Here is a 16,230-nt window from a genome sequence, read left to right as displayed (position 1 = left end):
TACTTTAGGCTTCAGACTTGAACAAATATATAAACAAATTAAATAAAGACAAGGAGAGCAACCAAAGCCATAAGGAATTTAGAAAGCTTGACATAAGAAAATGTAAAACGTTGACTTGACATGTTGAGTCTAGAAAAGAGAAAGTTGAGGCTGAAAGAGATAATCTTCAAGTACATGAGAGTACAATGTACAATTGTTCTCCACATCCAGCGAGGGTAGGGCAAGCAGCAATCTGCTCAGTTTACATGACGGGAAATTTTAACAATCCTTAAGAATGGGTTACATTTACCTCGAGAGTCACCCAGAAGCTTAATATATATATATATGTTGGACAAACACACCCTGCATGGGACAGGATGGGGATGCACTTAAAAGGTTGTTGTATGACTGCTACACTCTAACAGATTTAAAAGTAGCAGTGCTACAACAAAGAAATTCAAAAATAAAAAGCAAAGAGAAAATTTCAGAGCTGCAATTCATTTGCAAAGTTGACTCCATCAACCAAGGATTGAACAGAGACTGGGAGTGGTTGGCCCATTACAAAAACAGTTTCTCCACTCTTGATGTTCATACCTTCACACTAGCAACTGACAATGGGCCACATCCACCCTGATTGAACAGACCTTTTCTTGGCCAGTTTCCTTTTACAGGAACACCAATTTAAAAACACCCAACACTTCTAAACATAACTCACTGCCCTTGATGATGGATGCCATTCATTTTACTACTTAAACTTGTTTACACACAAAACTTCCAATAGGTATTTACACACAAGCAATGAATCCTGCAGCAATGAAGTTCCCTCCCCCTTTTTTTTTTTTTAAATAATTACTCAAACCCCTTTCATTTGGGTCTGTGTCACACACTGTGCCCTTGGTGGGACAAGAACTGAGATCCATGCAAGTTTTTTCTAAAAGTACTACTGGCAGAAGTCAAGTTTTAAAAATAAAAAGTATTCTTTTAAGGAACAAAAAAGTTTCCAGTGTAGTCAGCTGTCTTGGGACAAACTGATGCATTTTTCTATGCAATGCCAGCTACATTTATGATTTGTTTAGTATAATCAGCCAGACAATAATCTAAAAGGGGTAGTGTATTAGTCTGCAGCTTCACAGAGAAACAGTCCTGTAGCTCCTTAGAGATTAACAAATGTATTAGGTCATGAGCTTCTGTGGGTAAAACCAGCCAGGTAACGTCCATATTACTGAGACATGTGGGGCTGAATCACTGAAAGTCCGATTTTATTTTTGTCTTTTAAGACAGATTACTATTCTGCCCTGTAGGCTCAACGTTATTTTTATAATAAAGCCCACACCCTAGCACCATAGGGTGTTCCTTCCGCTTGGGAAAAATCTTATCAGGTTTCTGACACATTCAACAGTTGAAGTTTCAGAGCTGGTTGCAAAGGAATGTATGCCCCAGAGCTGCCCTGAAAACACTCACAGAGTACTTTGTTTGACATGCAACTCATGAGAGTCAAGCACAGGGATCACTGTGAAAATGGCTCTTTGTGGTCTTTGAGACAGCTCAGTGACTCCATATGGTAATTATTCTGCGTACTGAGCTTTTCTGATAAAGAGACAGGCTTGAGAGATGTTGAAGAGGACTAGCAAGGAAAGCCCTGAAACACAAATCAATGGAAAACATGAGAAAAGAGCAACCAAAAGGAATATTCTTACCCTCTCAACAACTTACCTGGGTGAGCTAAGGGTGAAATTTTGGTTTGTCATGCAGGATGTCCCCAGTGGCAATGTACAATGAGCCAGTATGCACCATGAAAGTGGCACACAAGTTTGAGGAAATGTGTGTGATGACCAGGTTTACTCAGGACTCATCATGGCAAGACAGAAAAAACAAGCTGCTGGAGTACAATACCGATGGCAAAGTCTCATTCTTCTCCCCCTCCCCACACACGAAGGGCAGGGATGGGGTCATGAGAAGCTGTCAATTGCTTCACTAGGCCTCTGTATCCTCCCCAGGGAATCGGAACAAGCTTCCTACCTCTTGTGAAGTATGCCAGGAAACAGCCTGGCTTGTGCAGAGGAAGGCAGCAGAGCAATTTCAATAAGAATGCTAGAGGTCTTTTAAATGCACACTTTGCTAAGTTATATATGAAACACCCATTGTGAGCAAGCTGGGTCTTCATTTGAAATCATTTGAAGAGCACAAAGCATTAATTATAACATAAAAACTTGCCAAGCAATACCTGTAAGAGAGGCAATGCTTTTTAAAGAACACTTAAAGTGAGATGTGACAGCTAAAACTGCTCTCCTGATAGCCTGGGGATATAGCTGGTGCCAAAGGAAATACAGCCCAGATGCTTAAGCATGAGGCAGAGAATTACTAGCAGACAAGATCTTAAAAATTGAAGTCCTAACTCTTTTTGTACTATGGTAAGCGAGTCCCCAGGAGTCCCTTTCTCTCATTGGTGAGCAATTCCCTTCCTTTCCCAACCACCACACAGGAAAGCATTTAACTGCAACCCCCAGAAGTCACCTGCCTTTCAGTGACACCGTACGTGGAATTTGGTAGCTCCAAATTAGTCAGCTCCTTCAGCAATCCTACTTTCACTCCACCTCATTGTTTTTTCATTTGCTTGCTGTAAGTGTCATTGTACTGTGCACTTGAAGATTTCCCAGATGTTCTCTGACCTGTCTGGAGGTTAAACTGTACTAGAGAAAGCTCTTAACAGCCAGGCGTCAGAGACAAAGCGGCCAGGGAGAGGATCAGTGGCATGCTTCATTAAGCAGCAAAACACCCCGTCACGCCAGAGTTCAGGGCCTTGGCCTCATTGTGCTCATCTAATGAAAGATACTTATTTCGCAGTTGCTCTTTCAGGTGCTTCTCATGTCAGGCTGTGGCTTTTGGAAATAATTTTATGTCTCAAGAGAAAAGTAGATCCAAAAAATGAAAACATTGTGCCAATCTTACAATTCACAGCATTCATCCGTCCAATAGAAAAAAGATGCAGTGCATCATTCTGTTCCTATTGCTTAGAAGCTACTTTAAAATGAAAGACACCTGTAAGGCCCATTTATCACTGAGGGAAAAGATGACATTAAATATTTAAGCCGACATAGAAAACTGCACAGTGGAAGAGATGTGAACTTAGGGTTGTCTGTTTTTTTGACCAGAAAGTCTGGTCCAACAGGGACACTTGCAGTGTCCAGTCAGTACTGCGGACTAAACACCAAACGTCTGGTTACCACAGAAACCGGCCTCTGGTGCAGGGAGGGCAGGAAGAGCAGCTATTGCTGGAGTGGTTCAGTGATGGACTGGAGACAACTTCAGGGCCTGGCTCTTAACTTGTGCTGGTTTCTCAACCTCCTTGGACACCAGCTTTCTCTGGCCCTTCACTTCAGGGGACCAACCCCCATCATGCCACAATTGCCCTTGGTCAGTCACTCTGGGACTAACACTCCTCCGTTCCCCACTTGGGCAAGCAGGTTCTGCATTAGTTCTTCTCAGCTTGGCTCCTCAGGCAGCAGGTGAGTCCCAGGGAGCACATGGGTCTGTAGTGCCCTGTTTTGAAGAACTGGGTTGTTGGCAAAGACAGGTGAACTACTAAAAAGGCAACTAGTATAGGGGACAGACACTCCACCATCAACATGTTTTTCCAACACAGGCTGAGCTGGGGCCAAAGCCCATGACTGTTGAAGGAAAACTGTCAACCAACTATAGTCATCTCTCAACCAGGCTCATACCATAGAAAATGTCACCATTCTTCACTATATACATACATTCTTAGTCATAAAACCAGACACACAAGAAAAATACATTTAGTCAAATATGCACAGCACGACTGGAGGGAGAGTTCCAAGATGCCTACAGTTAACAAAGAGAAGAAGCAGGAACAATGAGTCCTTTAACTTTGAGTCCTTGTCAAAGGTGAGGATTAGCCCAAGTGTCACTGCTTTGCCAGAGGCCCCAGCACCTGACTCTCTAAAGATGAAGGCAGAAAGAATCTGTTCTCCAACTCACAGCAATGTTTGGTTGCGAAGAGGCTGACTGGAAGTGGGAATGCAAATTTTAGGAACATAGGCTTCATTCCCAGCAGGGAGCACTTATTTGCTTTTGAAAGAGAGAGAGAGAGAGAGGGAAGGGCTGGGGACAGGAAATCAAAAGAAAAACAAAGAGCAGTCAAGTAGCACTTTCAAGACTAGCAAAATAATTTATTAGGTGAGCTTTCATGGGACAGACCCACTTCTTCAGACCATAGCCATACCAGAACAGCATGACTCTCGGACACTGTCACTGGATTCTACAGCAAGCTGCCTGACTGCACAAGAAAGACAGGGAGTTTGCTTTGCTGGCACCTCACTGCTGGAAACAACATTTTGGAGCTATTTCATTGTGGGGCTGTATTTGAACTTCATTTTCCAACTAATGTTGCATAGTTAGAGCCTGAGGTGCAGTGCTGAAGTGACAAGTCAATTAAGCAGAATGAGGCTCATTTCTGCCACACAGGAGGTACCCTTCAGAGCAGTGTTCTATAAATAATGTCAAAACAAGCCAAAGAGTTTGAGTGTAATAAATACACCAACAACAAGCTCCTAGAAAGAGTCTCATCCCCTGAAGTGCCCCATGACGACAGCCTCCACCTTTGAGACCGATAAAACCTCACTTTGGGCATATCACATGGTCTGAAGATCTCACATGCTCCTACACTTCCTCCTTTTGACTCATCCTCAGCAGCAGCTGATGAGGAGAGGAGCCATTATTCTCTGGCCTTCTATCCATGCAGAACAGTTACCTCTCATAGTTCAAATCCAACAGTACTATTTCAGGTTGGCTGTGTCTACACGGGCACAAATCTTCAAAACAGCCATATTTCGAAGATTACTAATGAGGCACTGAATTGAATATTCAGCGCCTTATTAGCATTAGGACGCTTCCGGCCATGACGCTTCAAAAGCGCGCGGCTCGGCATGGCTACATGGGGGTCCTTTTCGAAAGGATCCGCACCTTTTGAAATCCCCTTATTCCGTTCAGTGAGCGGGATAAGGGGATTTCAAAAGGTGCGGGTCCTTTTGAAAAGGACCCCTGTGTAGCCGCGCCGAGCCACTTCAATTCAGCGCCTCGTTAGTAATCTATGAAATATGGCTATTTTGAAGATTTGTGCCCATGTAGACACAGCCTACCTGAAATAGTACTGCTGGATTTGAACTATGAGAGGTAACTGTGCTGCATTCAATTCAGCGTCTCATTAGTAAGGCTATTTTGAAGATTTGTTCCCGTGTAGACATACCCGTAGGCTTGTAAAACCTGAGATGCTTCCTAACAGCCTATCACTATGCGCCAACAGTCCTGTTTGGGAAGCAGCAATAGAAACAAGGACCTGGAAGAATAGGCAGCCTGCATCGGTGCGTTCTAAGGAAGGCCTCCCTAAGTTTCTATCTTTACTGGCTGGGATGTGGGGGAGAGGGGGCCATGTATACACCTATTTGTTCTAACTGGGGAAAAACAAACAGCAAAAAAAACCCAAACAAACAAATCCTGAAGCAACAGGTAAAGAACAAAACATACTAACACTACAGTGGAAACCAAGCTTGGTTCTGGTGTTTTAAAACAAGGTGTTTCCACAAAGAGGTAAGTAATGCACAGCATCCATGAATTACACCCAGTCAAGTATTATTAAAAACACATTATTGATGCCAGAAGAAAGCACAGCACAACAGAGTCCTTAAGAGAAGAAGTAGCGTGCCCAGAAAACCTACAGTGTGCAGAACCATAGCAGTAGTAGTAGTAGTAGTAAGCATCCTTCAGTCTGCATAGACTATGGATCGCGCCCTTTAAAGTTTCAATTGAGGACTTCACTTACAGTGTCTATTGTGACTATGAAGACCCACACGAGAGTGACAGTCCTTGCTGCATCTCTTGCAGATGTAGTGGGTGTCTGGCAAGTCCTTATTGTGCTTTCTGTGTGCTCGCTTCTCCTCTGCTAGCTGTCTGATCTTCAACTCGCCCTTCTGAAGGCCCTTGTGTAACCCCTGCCTCCATCTGCTAGTTCTTTCCAGTTGTCCAGCTCGATGTCTACCTCTCTGAGGTCTCTCTTGCAGACATCTTTGTAGTGCAACTGGGGGCATCTGGGAGGTCTTTTGCCAGAGGCTAGCTCATCATACAGGATGTCTTTTGGAATCCTTCCATCATTCATCCTGTGGACGTGGCCAAGCCAGCAGTCGACGCTGCCTGAGGAGGGTGTGCATGGCTGGGATTCCAGCTTGCTCGAGGACAGCGGTGTTGGTCACTCTGTCTGTGCAGCAGCACCCAGACCTGTGCCGACTTTGGTAATCTCAGAGGAATGTACGAGGGTATGAGGAAGGCATTAGGATCCACCCAGAACAAGATGGCACCTCTGAAATCCAAATCTGGTGAAGTCATTGCTGACAAAGCCAAACAGATGGAGCGCTGGGTTGAGCACTACTCCGAGCTGTACTCACGTGAGAACATTGTGGTTGACGCAGCCCTCAATGCTGTCGAGCTCCTACCAGTAATGGACAAACTGGATCAAGAACCGATTGTGGATGAACTGAAGAGAGCCATCGACAACATTGCAGCAGGAAAGGCCCCTGTTCAGGATGGTATACCACCAGAGGTAATCAAATGTGCCACGGACACACTCCTGGAACCCCTACATGAGCTACTGTGCCTGTGCTGGAAAGAGGGTGAGGTTCCACAGGATATGCACGACGCTAACATTGTAACATTGTATAAGAACAAAGGAGACAGAAGTGACTGCAACAACTACCGTGGAATCTCCGTCCTAAGCGTCACTGGTAAACTGTTCGCTCGCGTCATCCTTGGCAGACTCCAGAAGATTGCTGAGAGGGTGTACCCCAAATCGCAGTGCGGATTCCGCACAGAGAGGTCTACCATTGACATGGTCTTCTCTCTAAGGCAGCTGCAGGAGAAGTGCAGGGAGCAGAGAAAGCCACTCTACATAGCCTTCGTCGACCTGACCAAGGCCTTTGACTTGGTCAGCAGGGATGGTCTGTTCAAACTGCTCCACAAGATAGGCTGTACAGAACCATAACCTAGCAATAAGCTAGTGGGCAGACACATTCTTGGCTCTGTAATGCAAACTTTGAGGGGAAAAAATAGCTCCATTGTCTCAGATTTACACAAACCATACATTTTGATCTGCCCCCAGACAACTGCAGTTTGGTGGCACAAGAGTTCAGCAACAAAGCAGAGGATTTAACAGAGGTCAACATTCATAAACCCTTCTCAGATCATAGGGAAAAAAAACAACCAGAAAGCATATAAACAAATGCAAACTTGACCTGTTCTCACTCAAGCCTTGTCTACTTACCTTTATCATGGGTCTACTTTAGCTACACAAATTTACCAACACGCCTACCACAAAGTTTTCCACGCAGTAAGGTTGACGAGGACCGCTCTCCCATCAAAAACAGCTACTTTTCTCGTTCTGCTGGAGTACTGGAGTCGATGGGTGCACATTTGGAGACTGATTTATTGTGTCTTCAATGACATGATAAATCAATGCCCAGCGGATTGAGCCCCAGCATAATGAAGACATACCCTAAAGGAACTCATGTTTTTCCAACACCAGAGGCTGCTCTGCCAAAACTGGATAAAAGAATAGGAAAGCCAACCTATAGTGGAGGTTCCCAGTAATAAAACTCTTACATTCTTTGCCCACCAGCTGCCTAGAAAGTGACTTTACCACTCATATTTCAAGGCTCCATGGCGCACATTTAACTACCCTTGAAGAGCTTGTCAATATCACAACATACTAAGCTATTGCTTAAAAAGAATATGTTCACCAACGGCTCACCTCATGCAAGTGTGCTGCTTAACTTCTTACATCCCAAGTACCCCTGCTGCAGACTTAAAACAAAAGCCCACTCACCCAGCAAGTCTTGGCTCACCTGCTCCGTTAACTACATTAAAACACAGCAAATTGTCATCTTCAGTCCCAGAGAAGTCACTGAAAGCTGAGTGCTTGGGTGGCCACCCAACAGAGATTCAGGTGGCACGCAGATGATTAGCAGAGTGCTCACATCCACCCTCAGTGGGCAGCATGTTTTTCTGTTGGTGGTGCATGTCCATATACAACTTGGTGCACATTAAATTTATTCTGCCCTTAAATGGAAAATACCAGCGGGAACATTGGTCACCTCCAACACAAATGCTCCTTTCCCCTCCAACAGTACGAGCTTTGGACTCTACATCGGCCTTCCTTCCTTCCCCCAGTTTAGGACAGATCAGGGAGTTATTCTTGGCTTTTCAGGGGCCATTGGAAGCAGTGCAAATCAGAACAGTCTCTAAATTTGCTCTAAAAACAAAAAAGCAGTCAAGTAGCACTTTAAAGACTAACAAAAAAATTATTAGGTGAGCTTTCGTGGGACAGGCCCACTTCTTCAGACCATAGCCATACCAGAACAGACTCAATATTTTTAATAAATAATTAAATTTGCTCTGACTTTCACTAAAGGTCTGGCAGACAACTGCAGAGCCCCAGAGTATAAAGAGCACAAAGGTGACTTAAAAGCCTCCTTTGCACCAACTCTCCTTTTTGCCTGAAGCACAGGTACCGAGTAATGCAGAATCAGCCCCCCATATTCTATTCACAGCTCCATCACTGACTTCTTGTAGGATCTTGAGCAACACACTCAAGACAAGTTGTCACTATGTGGAAGATTGACCCACTCAGAGTCAATCTTTCAGGATTTAATTTTGGACATCTAGTACAGACACATGAAATCAAATTATCTGGGATTGACAGTCGACCCCTGTACTCCTCCATATCACAAGGAGTAAGGGAGGATGGGAGAGTTTCTCCCAGCAACCTCTATCTGTGAGGATGGCCGGATAAGTCAACTGTAGATTGGCAATTACAGCTACAGCAATAATGTAGATAGAATCGACTTATGTACAATCCATTTTAATGTCTAATATAGACCTGGTCTCAGGTACCCAGAGCTTCTGACTCCTCTAAGAGGGAGATAATACCATGTTTATTTCACAGGAGTTGCCAGGATTAAATTTATAAATCAAGCAAGCAAGCACTTGTGATATATTTCAAAATACTCTTTGAAACCCCACAATAAAGCTGCTGTAAAATACTTGTCTCAAGAGTGTTAACATATAGGTTCTGTTCTAGTTAACAAAAAAAAAAAACCCATCTAGCACAACAGCTCATTTCTGTTGTAATAGTAGTTACTTGGGAAAGCACTGCAGTTGGTTTCAGGATACTTTGCTCAATATGAAGGTAACTGGCTTTCTTTTAATGCCATTCCTAGGGTGACACACCACACTCTGCAAACCATGTCTTCCGAGAGAATAACTCCACATCACAGAACACCAGTCCACATCAAAGAGGAGGAAATCCAAAACAGCAGCCCTCTTCCTCTTCAACCAACCCAGCCACGTTGCATCCTAAATAGAAGTCCCAGAATGGCTTATGATTCCCATCCCGCCATCTCACCGAGTTACCCCTACCCAAAGTCCAGCAGCACACAAATGGCAACAGTAACCCACACAACACATCCTTCTCAAGCATTAAAAAGCTGGGTATCTGCTCTTAGCTGTTTAGGACTAGCAATGACATTTCACTGCTGGCCACGGCCTGGAGATTCACAAATGGTTGGTGCTCATAGCCCAAGGCTTCATTGCTTGATGCAAAGTCACTCTTAGGCATTTCTCTCTAAGAAACACACTCTGCTTTCATCATTTTTCTTAGATATTCATTGTTTAAAGGCACTGCTGGTTTTAACCATGCAAACAAGAGCTGTATAGTACTGAATCAATTTCACCCCCTTATGAATAAGGCCTGATTGCCCATCCCCTTCCTCCTGCTCACCGCTGCCACTAGAATGTAATCCTTTATTTACAGTACTTTTTTCCCTTCCTTGCAACAGAGACAGCCTTTTGTTGCTTTTGTACAGCCCCAAGCACAGTGGAGGTCCTGGTCATGACTGAGGCTCCTAGGTGCCACAGTAATACAAATAACCATCCTGAAGGATTCCAAAGGGAATCCCTGTAATCAAGAAGGTACCTAAGTATGTGCCTAACTTTAATCTTAAATTAGGGAGGTGTTGAATTGGAACCTTTGAGTTCACACAGCACTTTGCTGACAGTAAAGCTCTACTTACAAGTCTACAGAGGAAAGTTTTAACAGTTACACCAATTCTGCAGTTACACTAGAATAGCTTCTCTGTGTGGGCACTTACAATATGAGTGGCTTTACTGAGTTTAGCTTACACCCTTTGCAAAAATGTAGACTAAGGAAAAAATAGGGCAACTCATACAGTTAGAAAGGAGTGATTATAACAATATGTACAGAGGTTTAAATATACTCTTTGGTTACAGAAAAAGAGAACGCTTTCCATGTAAACAAGACTTAAATAACAAGTATTACTCAACCTACCTCTCTGGGTGGAACAAAGCAGCTACCAAACAATGCTCTATAACAACACATTTCCTTGCAATGGGGTGGAAGAAGGGAGAATGCAACTGATCAAACTGCAACTAGGCCTAAGCAGGGCATTTGATTTGTGCTGCAAGAAGTCCTTTTACTGGCCTTGAGTGGCCAGGACCTCCACTTTCTAATTTATCAGAACAACAGCCCAGCCAAACCCATCTTGGCATCGTTTTATTATTGAACCTGAAGGATGATTGCCACATGTCTAGTGATAGCCCCACTTCCTGCAGCACCTTATCTTCCCATTCAAGTGCTGCCATCGCTCAGCAGCATCATCTTTAACATTACGACAGCTAGAAGAGACCAAGGCCTGTCCCAGGGGTGCGGGTAAGACCCTAGAAAAAAAATACTGTGAGAACATTCCCACCAGCTCGGTAACTCAAGTGGTGGATGTCAAAGGGGATCATTTCTATCAGGGTTACAGGGAACGTTCTCCCACGTGGAACTAGGTGCATCTCCAGCACAGTCACTCCCTGCTACAACCTGGCCCCCCGAGATTCGCTTTGCTCATTGCTGGAGAAGTTTTAGGCAGATCTTCAGCTCTCTCCTCCTGCCGAGCAGGTGGACACTAGGACAGGCGCGTGAACTCCACGCCAGCACCGCAGTTAATAAGCGGGGGTGTCAAGGGCCACGCTCCGGGAGAGTCTGCCTGCTAACCGAGCGACCGAATGCATTGCCCAACTCCCCCAGCGAGCAGGAAGCACTTACAGCAGGAGGCTGGGCGCAGTCACACGGCAGCAGGAACAATGTGGCTGTCCGGGCTGGGAAGCAGGGGCGCCACTAGGAAACAGAACGCCCGGGAGAATGAGCTGGTGAAAGCCCTCCGGCTTGCACGGAGCCGGAGCCGCAGATACAGCAGCACAAGGACCGCCGCAGGCAAGGAGGGAGGGTCGGTGCACAGCCGAGATCCGCACAGGAAACGCGACTCGCCGAGCAGCGGCCCCGGAGTAACTTTCCCCAGCTCGGGCGAGAGGCCGCCCAAAGCGCAGGAGCTGCTCGGCTGCTTCCTGCCGGGTTAGTCCCTGAGAGCGGATCGAGCGTAAAAAGAAACTCCCACCTCCCCCAGCTGAAGGAACAAGGGCGCCCGGGTCTGCGGCGCGGACTGCCCTGCCCAGCCTGGCTCCCGGGTGAGCGTAGCGGCTGCCCGCCCCTTGGCAGGCAGGAAATGCACAGAGCCCGGCTGTCAGGCCCCGCCTCTCTTGTGCAACAGGGCGCATGCAGCCGGGGCTATCGGACGCAAAGGAGAACTTCCCGGGAGCGTTCGCCTGGCCTCCTGCAGCCGGGTCTGCCCTCACCTCGCCCAGCTTTTCGCAGCCTCTGGCTCCAGTTATTTGCAGCAGGGAAGTTCATCGGCTGGCCTAAAATTACCCGAGAGAAACGCTCAGCAATGCCCGGGGCGCGCAGGTTTCCGCCATGCCCACCCGTTGGTGGGTTATTTAGTTGGGTAGGAGTCCCCCACGCACCCAGGGCGTCGGACTTGCTGTCTTACACTCTCACAGGGCTTTCCAAGTGCGTGGCAACGGCTCCGCTGTACTTCAGACAGCCCAGGAGATTAATTATTATACATAGCCTCCTGGGAGGTTATAATTAGCCAGCTCCCAGGGTGGGTTCCATCCTGTCCAGGACTTCGAATTACTTTAAATCATTTTGAAGTCTCCTACCGAGCATTGCTACACGCCTTATTTTCATTGCAAGTCTGGCACTGTTTGATATTTATCTTCAATTCTCAGCTCCTGGAATCCTGTGAGATAGGAATTTTTTTTTTTTTTTTTTTTTTTTTGTTAAAGCAAAAGCTAGGTTTTTAATTCTCCTGGGCATGAAGACATTAGTGTAATAAGGCCTCACAAGGCACTGATGCAAGAATAGGGGCTCCTTTCCCAATTCTGAAATTGAAAAATTTGCATGCTCCCACTATCCTCTTGCTCCCAACCTACCCCATTGCCTTCCAACATTCTCCATTGCTCCCCAATAGTGCCCACCATCCCCACACCCCTCACCCACTACCACTGGGAATTTGTTTGCCACTGACCCCTCCTTCACTCAGCTCCATGTTTCACCCCACCCCAGCCTATAAAGATAGCTGCTCTGACCCACAGTCTCATAGGAGCCACATTAGTGATGAGTGCTACCTGGAGTCACAGCCTCAATCCAGTTTTGCTCTGCTTTCCCTCTATCATGGAGATGGGGAGGCTGGGCCAAAGCTAAGTGGCACAACAAGGCCATATATCAAGTTAAAATGCTATTCACTCGCATTTGGCCTAGCCACCTGTTCTGTGATGATGGAGGTGGGCAGCAGGGACAAATGTGCTTGAGTGGTGTTGCAACGCCCTGTGAAATGCCAGAAAGTCATTCCATTCCATAAGGACCGGGGCGGGGGGGCTGGTACAATTGCACCATTGTACAGTAGAACCTCAGAGTTATGAATGCTAGTTATGAACTGCCCTGTCAGCCACACCTCACTTGGAACTGGAATCAGGCAACAGCAGAGATAAGGAGGAGAGAGGGAGGCAATACAGTTAAATGGAAACTACTACAGGGTGCATTTCTGAAAGCCAGGATTCTGCCAGATGCTATTGGACCAGAGAGTCCCAGGCCAGGAGGCTATTAGGAGGGGAGCCTGGCAGGGTTTGTGCCCCAAGACCAGTACCCAGGGGGCCTGAGCTGGCAGTTGGGGCTGGTGTGAGCTGGCAGCATAGCGGGGATGCAGCTGGCCTCCACAGGGCCAGAACCTGGGGCTGCATTCAGCAGCTTAGCCACCTCTAGGGCCATAGGCCAGTGTCAGCCCAGCAAGGGCTAGGGGCTGGGCTGGATGTAAGAGGGCTGCCAGGGCTGGAGGCGGGATGGAGGCAAGGGGCCAGCAGGGCAGAAGCAGAGCCAGTGGCAGAGAGGGGCAACAAGCTGAGGGGGGGCAGGACAGAGGCAAGGGACCTCCCTACATCCAGCAAATCCCCTCATTTGGGACCAGTTGGGTGCTGGCCAGGGGAGGTGCAACGTTTAAAAAAGGATGTCTTTTTCTTCTGCATAGTGAAGTTTCAAAGCTGGGTTGACTCAGGTTCAATCGTAAACCTCTAAGGAACAACCATAATGTTCTGGTCCAAGTTCAAAACATCTCAGAGTTCCAAACAGCCTCTATTGCCAGGTGCTTGTAGCTCTGAGATTCTATTATAGCTATCAAAACAAAAAGCAGTCAAGTAGCACTTTAAAGACAAGCAAAATAGTTTATTAGGTGAGCTTTCGTCAGACAGACCCACTTCTTCAGACCATAGCCAGACCAGAACAGACTCAATATTTAAGACACAGAGAACCAAAAACAGTAAGCAAGGAGGCCAAATCAGAAAAAGATAATCAAGGTGAGCAAATCAGAGAGTGGAGGGGTTGGGGGGGAAGGTCAAGAATTAGACTGAGCCAAGTATGCAGACAAGCCCCTATAGTGACTCAAAGTGTCCTCCTTGCTTACTGTTTTTGGTTCTCTGTGTCTTAAATATTGAGTCTGTTCTGGTCTGGCTATGGTCTGAAGAAGTGGGTCTGTCCCACGAAAGCTCACCTAATAAACTATTTTGCTAGTCTTCAAAGTGCTACTTGACTGCTTTTTGTTTTGATAGTGTATAGACTAGCACAGCTTCCTCTCTGTTCCTATTATAGCTATGCTGCAGTACAGTGGAGAAGAGCTTGTAATGGAAGACCTGCTAATGGCTCAGCAACCAGCAAGGAGAAAAAAAAAATGCAGAATGCAGTGCTGGCCGCTGGTGTCTTCCTCTCCCCAAGATGCCGACTTCCTCTTTAAGGCTACGTCTACACTAGCCACAAACTTCAAAATGGCCATGCAAATGGCCATTTCAAACTTTACTAATGAAGCGCTGAAATACATATTCAGCGCCTCATTAGCATTTGGGAGGCCGCAGCACTTCAGAATTGACGCGGCTCACCACCGTGCAGCTCGTCCAGACGGGGCTCCTTTTCGAAAGGACCCCGCCTACTTCGAAGACCCCTTATTCCTATGAGCAGATGCGAATAAGGGGACTTCGAAGTAGCTGGGGTCCTTTCAAAAGGAGCCTGTCTGGACAAGCTGCGCAGCGGTGAGCCGCGTCAATTTTGAAGTGCCGCGGCCGCCCACATGCTAATGAGGCTCTGAATATGCATTTCAGCGTTTCGTTAGTAAACTTCAAAATGGCCATTTGCATGGCCATTTCGAAGTTTTGGGCTAGTGTAGACACGGCCTAACAGTGTAGAAAGTTGGATGCGAAATGCACTCTCACAGTTACATCACTACTCTCTTTATTGTATATCAGCAGCTTCTCTAATCTCTGTCCATACCCCTTGCCCATGGAAACCCAGCCCAGCAACATGGGGAATGAGCTGACCAACTGAGGAAGAGGAGGTGGAGCCTATTAGCCATGGAGCTTGCAGCAATCAACATTTTAAACACAACAAAAAAAGCACTCATGGAGCATGCTAAAGACTAGCAAATAATTTATTAGGTGATGCACTTTCAGGGGGCAGACCCGCTTCTTCAGAAATTCTGGACTACTTCTAGATCTGAAGAAGTGGGTCTGCCCCACGAAAAGCACATTATCTAATAAATTATTTGGTAGCCTTTAATGTGCTACCTAACTGCTTTTTTTGTTTTGTGAAGATACAGACTAAGACAGCTACCTTTCTGTGACTATTTTAAACAGAGATTACACACCCTTTGTGGCAGGCTTGTAAAAGGGCTCCTGTTCTGCTGTATTTCGGGAAAGTTAGAGCAGGGTATACTTTCACCTTTGAGGGTGGGGATTATAGCTGTGGCTACTCAAACAGGTTTCAGTTGCCTTTGCCACTAACCAACCAACCCCACCTCTATATTCACAGTAACACCAAGTTATAAAGTTTCAGTAATGTCCCATTGCTTGCAGTTATTGCAACTGCTTTGGCAAACTTTGAAAGTCGGTAAAGCTTTGCTGGGCCAAGGTTCAGTTCTCTCCCTAGAATGAAGCTGCTGCCGTGGAAAGCAAAACTGACGGAGACACAAGCTCTCAGGCATACACACAGCTCATCAACACCACTTCCTGAGGTCCTTGCAAAACATTTGCTGACATTAATGAAGGACTGGGAGGCATTGCCTGCATGGGGCACAAGGACTGCAGATGAGGGCATCATTGTTGTTATAAGATGCACTTCTGAGGCTTCTTTCTATTTAAGTACAAATTTGTGGGGAAGGGATGTTCTGTTGGCACCTGGCACTCAAAACAAGCAGTTTTACCTGGGATTGTGATGTGTGATTACAACCCTCACAGTTTAGAATAATACAAAAGGGGATAAGTATCAGAGGGATAGCTGAGTTAGTCTGTATCTTCAAAAGCAACAAGAAGTCCTGTGGCACCTTATAGATTAACAGATATTTTGGAGCATAAGCTTTCATGGGCAAAGACTCGCTTTGTCAAATGCATCTGATGAAATGGGTCTTTGCCCATGAAATCTTATGCTCCAAAATATCTGTTAGTCTGTAGGGTGCCACAGGACTTCTTGTTGTAATAAAAGGGGATGACACATATCAGAAGACTTAGTTTAATTCACATAATAAAGTTACAAGAAACTGTAATCAGAAGCCAAGGAGGTAAAGATTTAGGTGTTCCTACTCTTTTCAAGAGCTGCTAAATCCCACTGTAGTCTGTCTGAAATCAAACAGCTAGTAGGGTAAGACTGGACCATTTATTCCAGCTAATCCACATTAGCTGGAATTTCACATTTCTCCATATTTTTCCCCACCCCATCTCACTCTAGCATTTCCAGGTGGGTGGAGCAGC

The 16,230-nt window shown here is 45.9% G+C and overlaps 1 protein-coding gene across 1 annotated transcript in view; it reads right to left on the bottom strand.

Moving 5' to 3' along the window:
• Nucleotides 1–11,546, bottom strand: part of TSPAN14 (tetraspanin 14) — a 66,959-nt gene extending 55,413 nt beyond the window's left edge. The window contains exon 1 of the mRNA XM_075000082.1: nt 11,153–11,546. The gene's annotated coding sequence lies outside the window, so the exon portion shown is untranslated. The remainder of the gene's footprint in view (nt 1–11,152) is intronic.
• Nucleotides 11,547–16,230: the final 4,684 nt, after the last annotated feature.

Source organism: Carettochelys insculpta, chromosome 7 (assembly GCF_033958435.1).
Source record: "Carettochelys insculpta isolate YL-2023 chromosome 7, ASM3395843v1, whole genome shotgun sequence".
Taxonomy (NCBI): Eukaryota; Metazoa; Chordata; order Testudines; family Carettochelyidae; genus Carettochelys; species Carettochelys insculpta.
The sequence above is the reverse complement of the archived record's forward strand: the minus strand, read 5'-3'. Positions and strand labels throughout refer to the sequence as shown.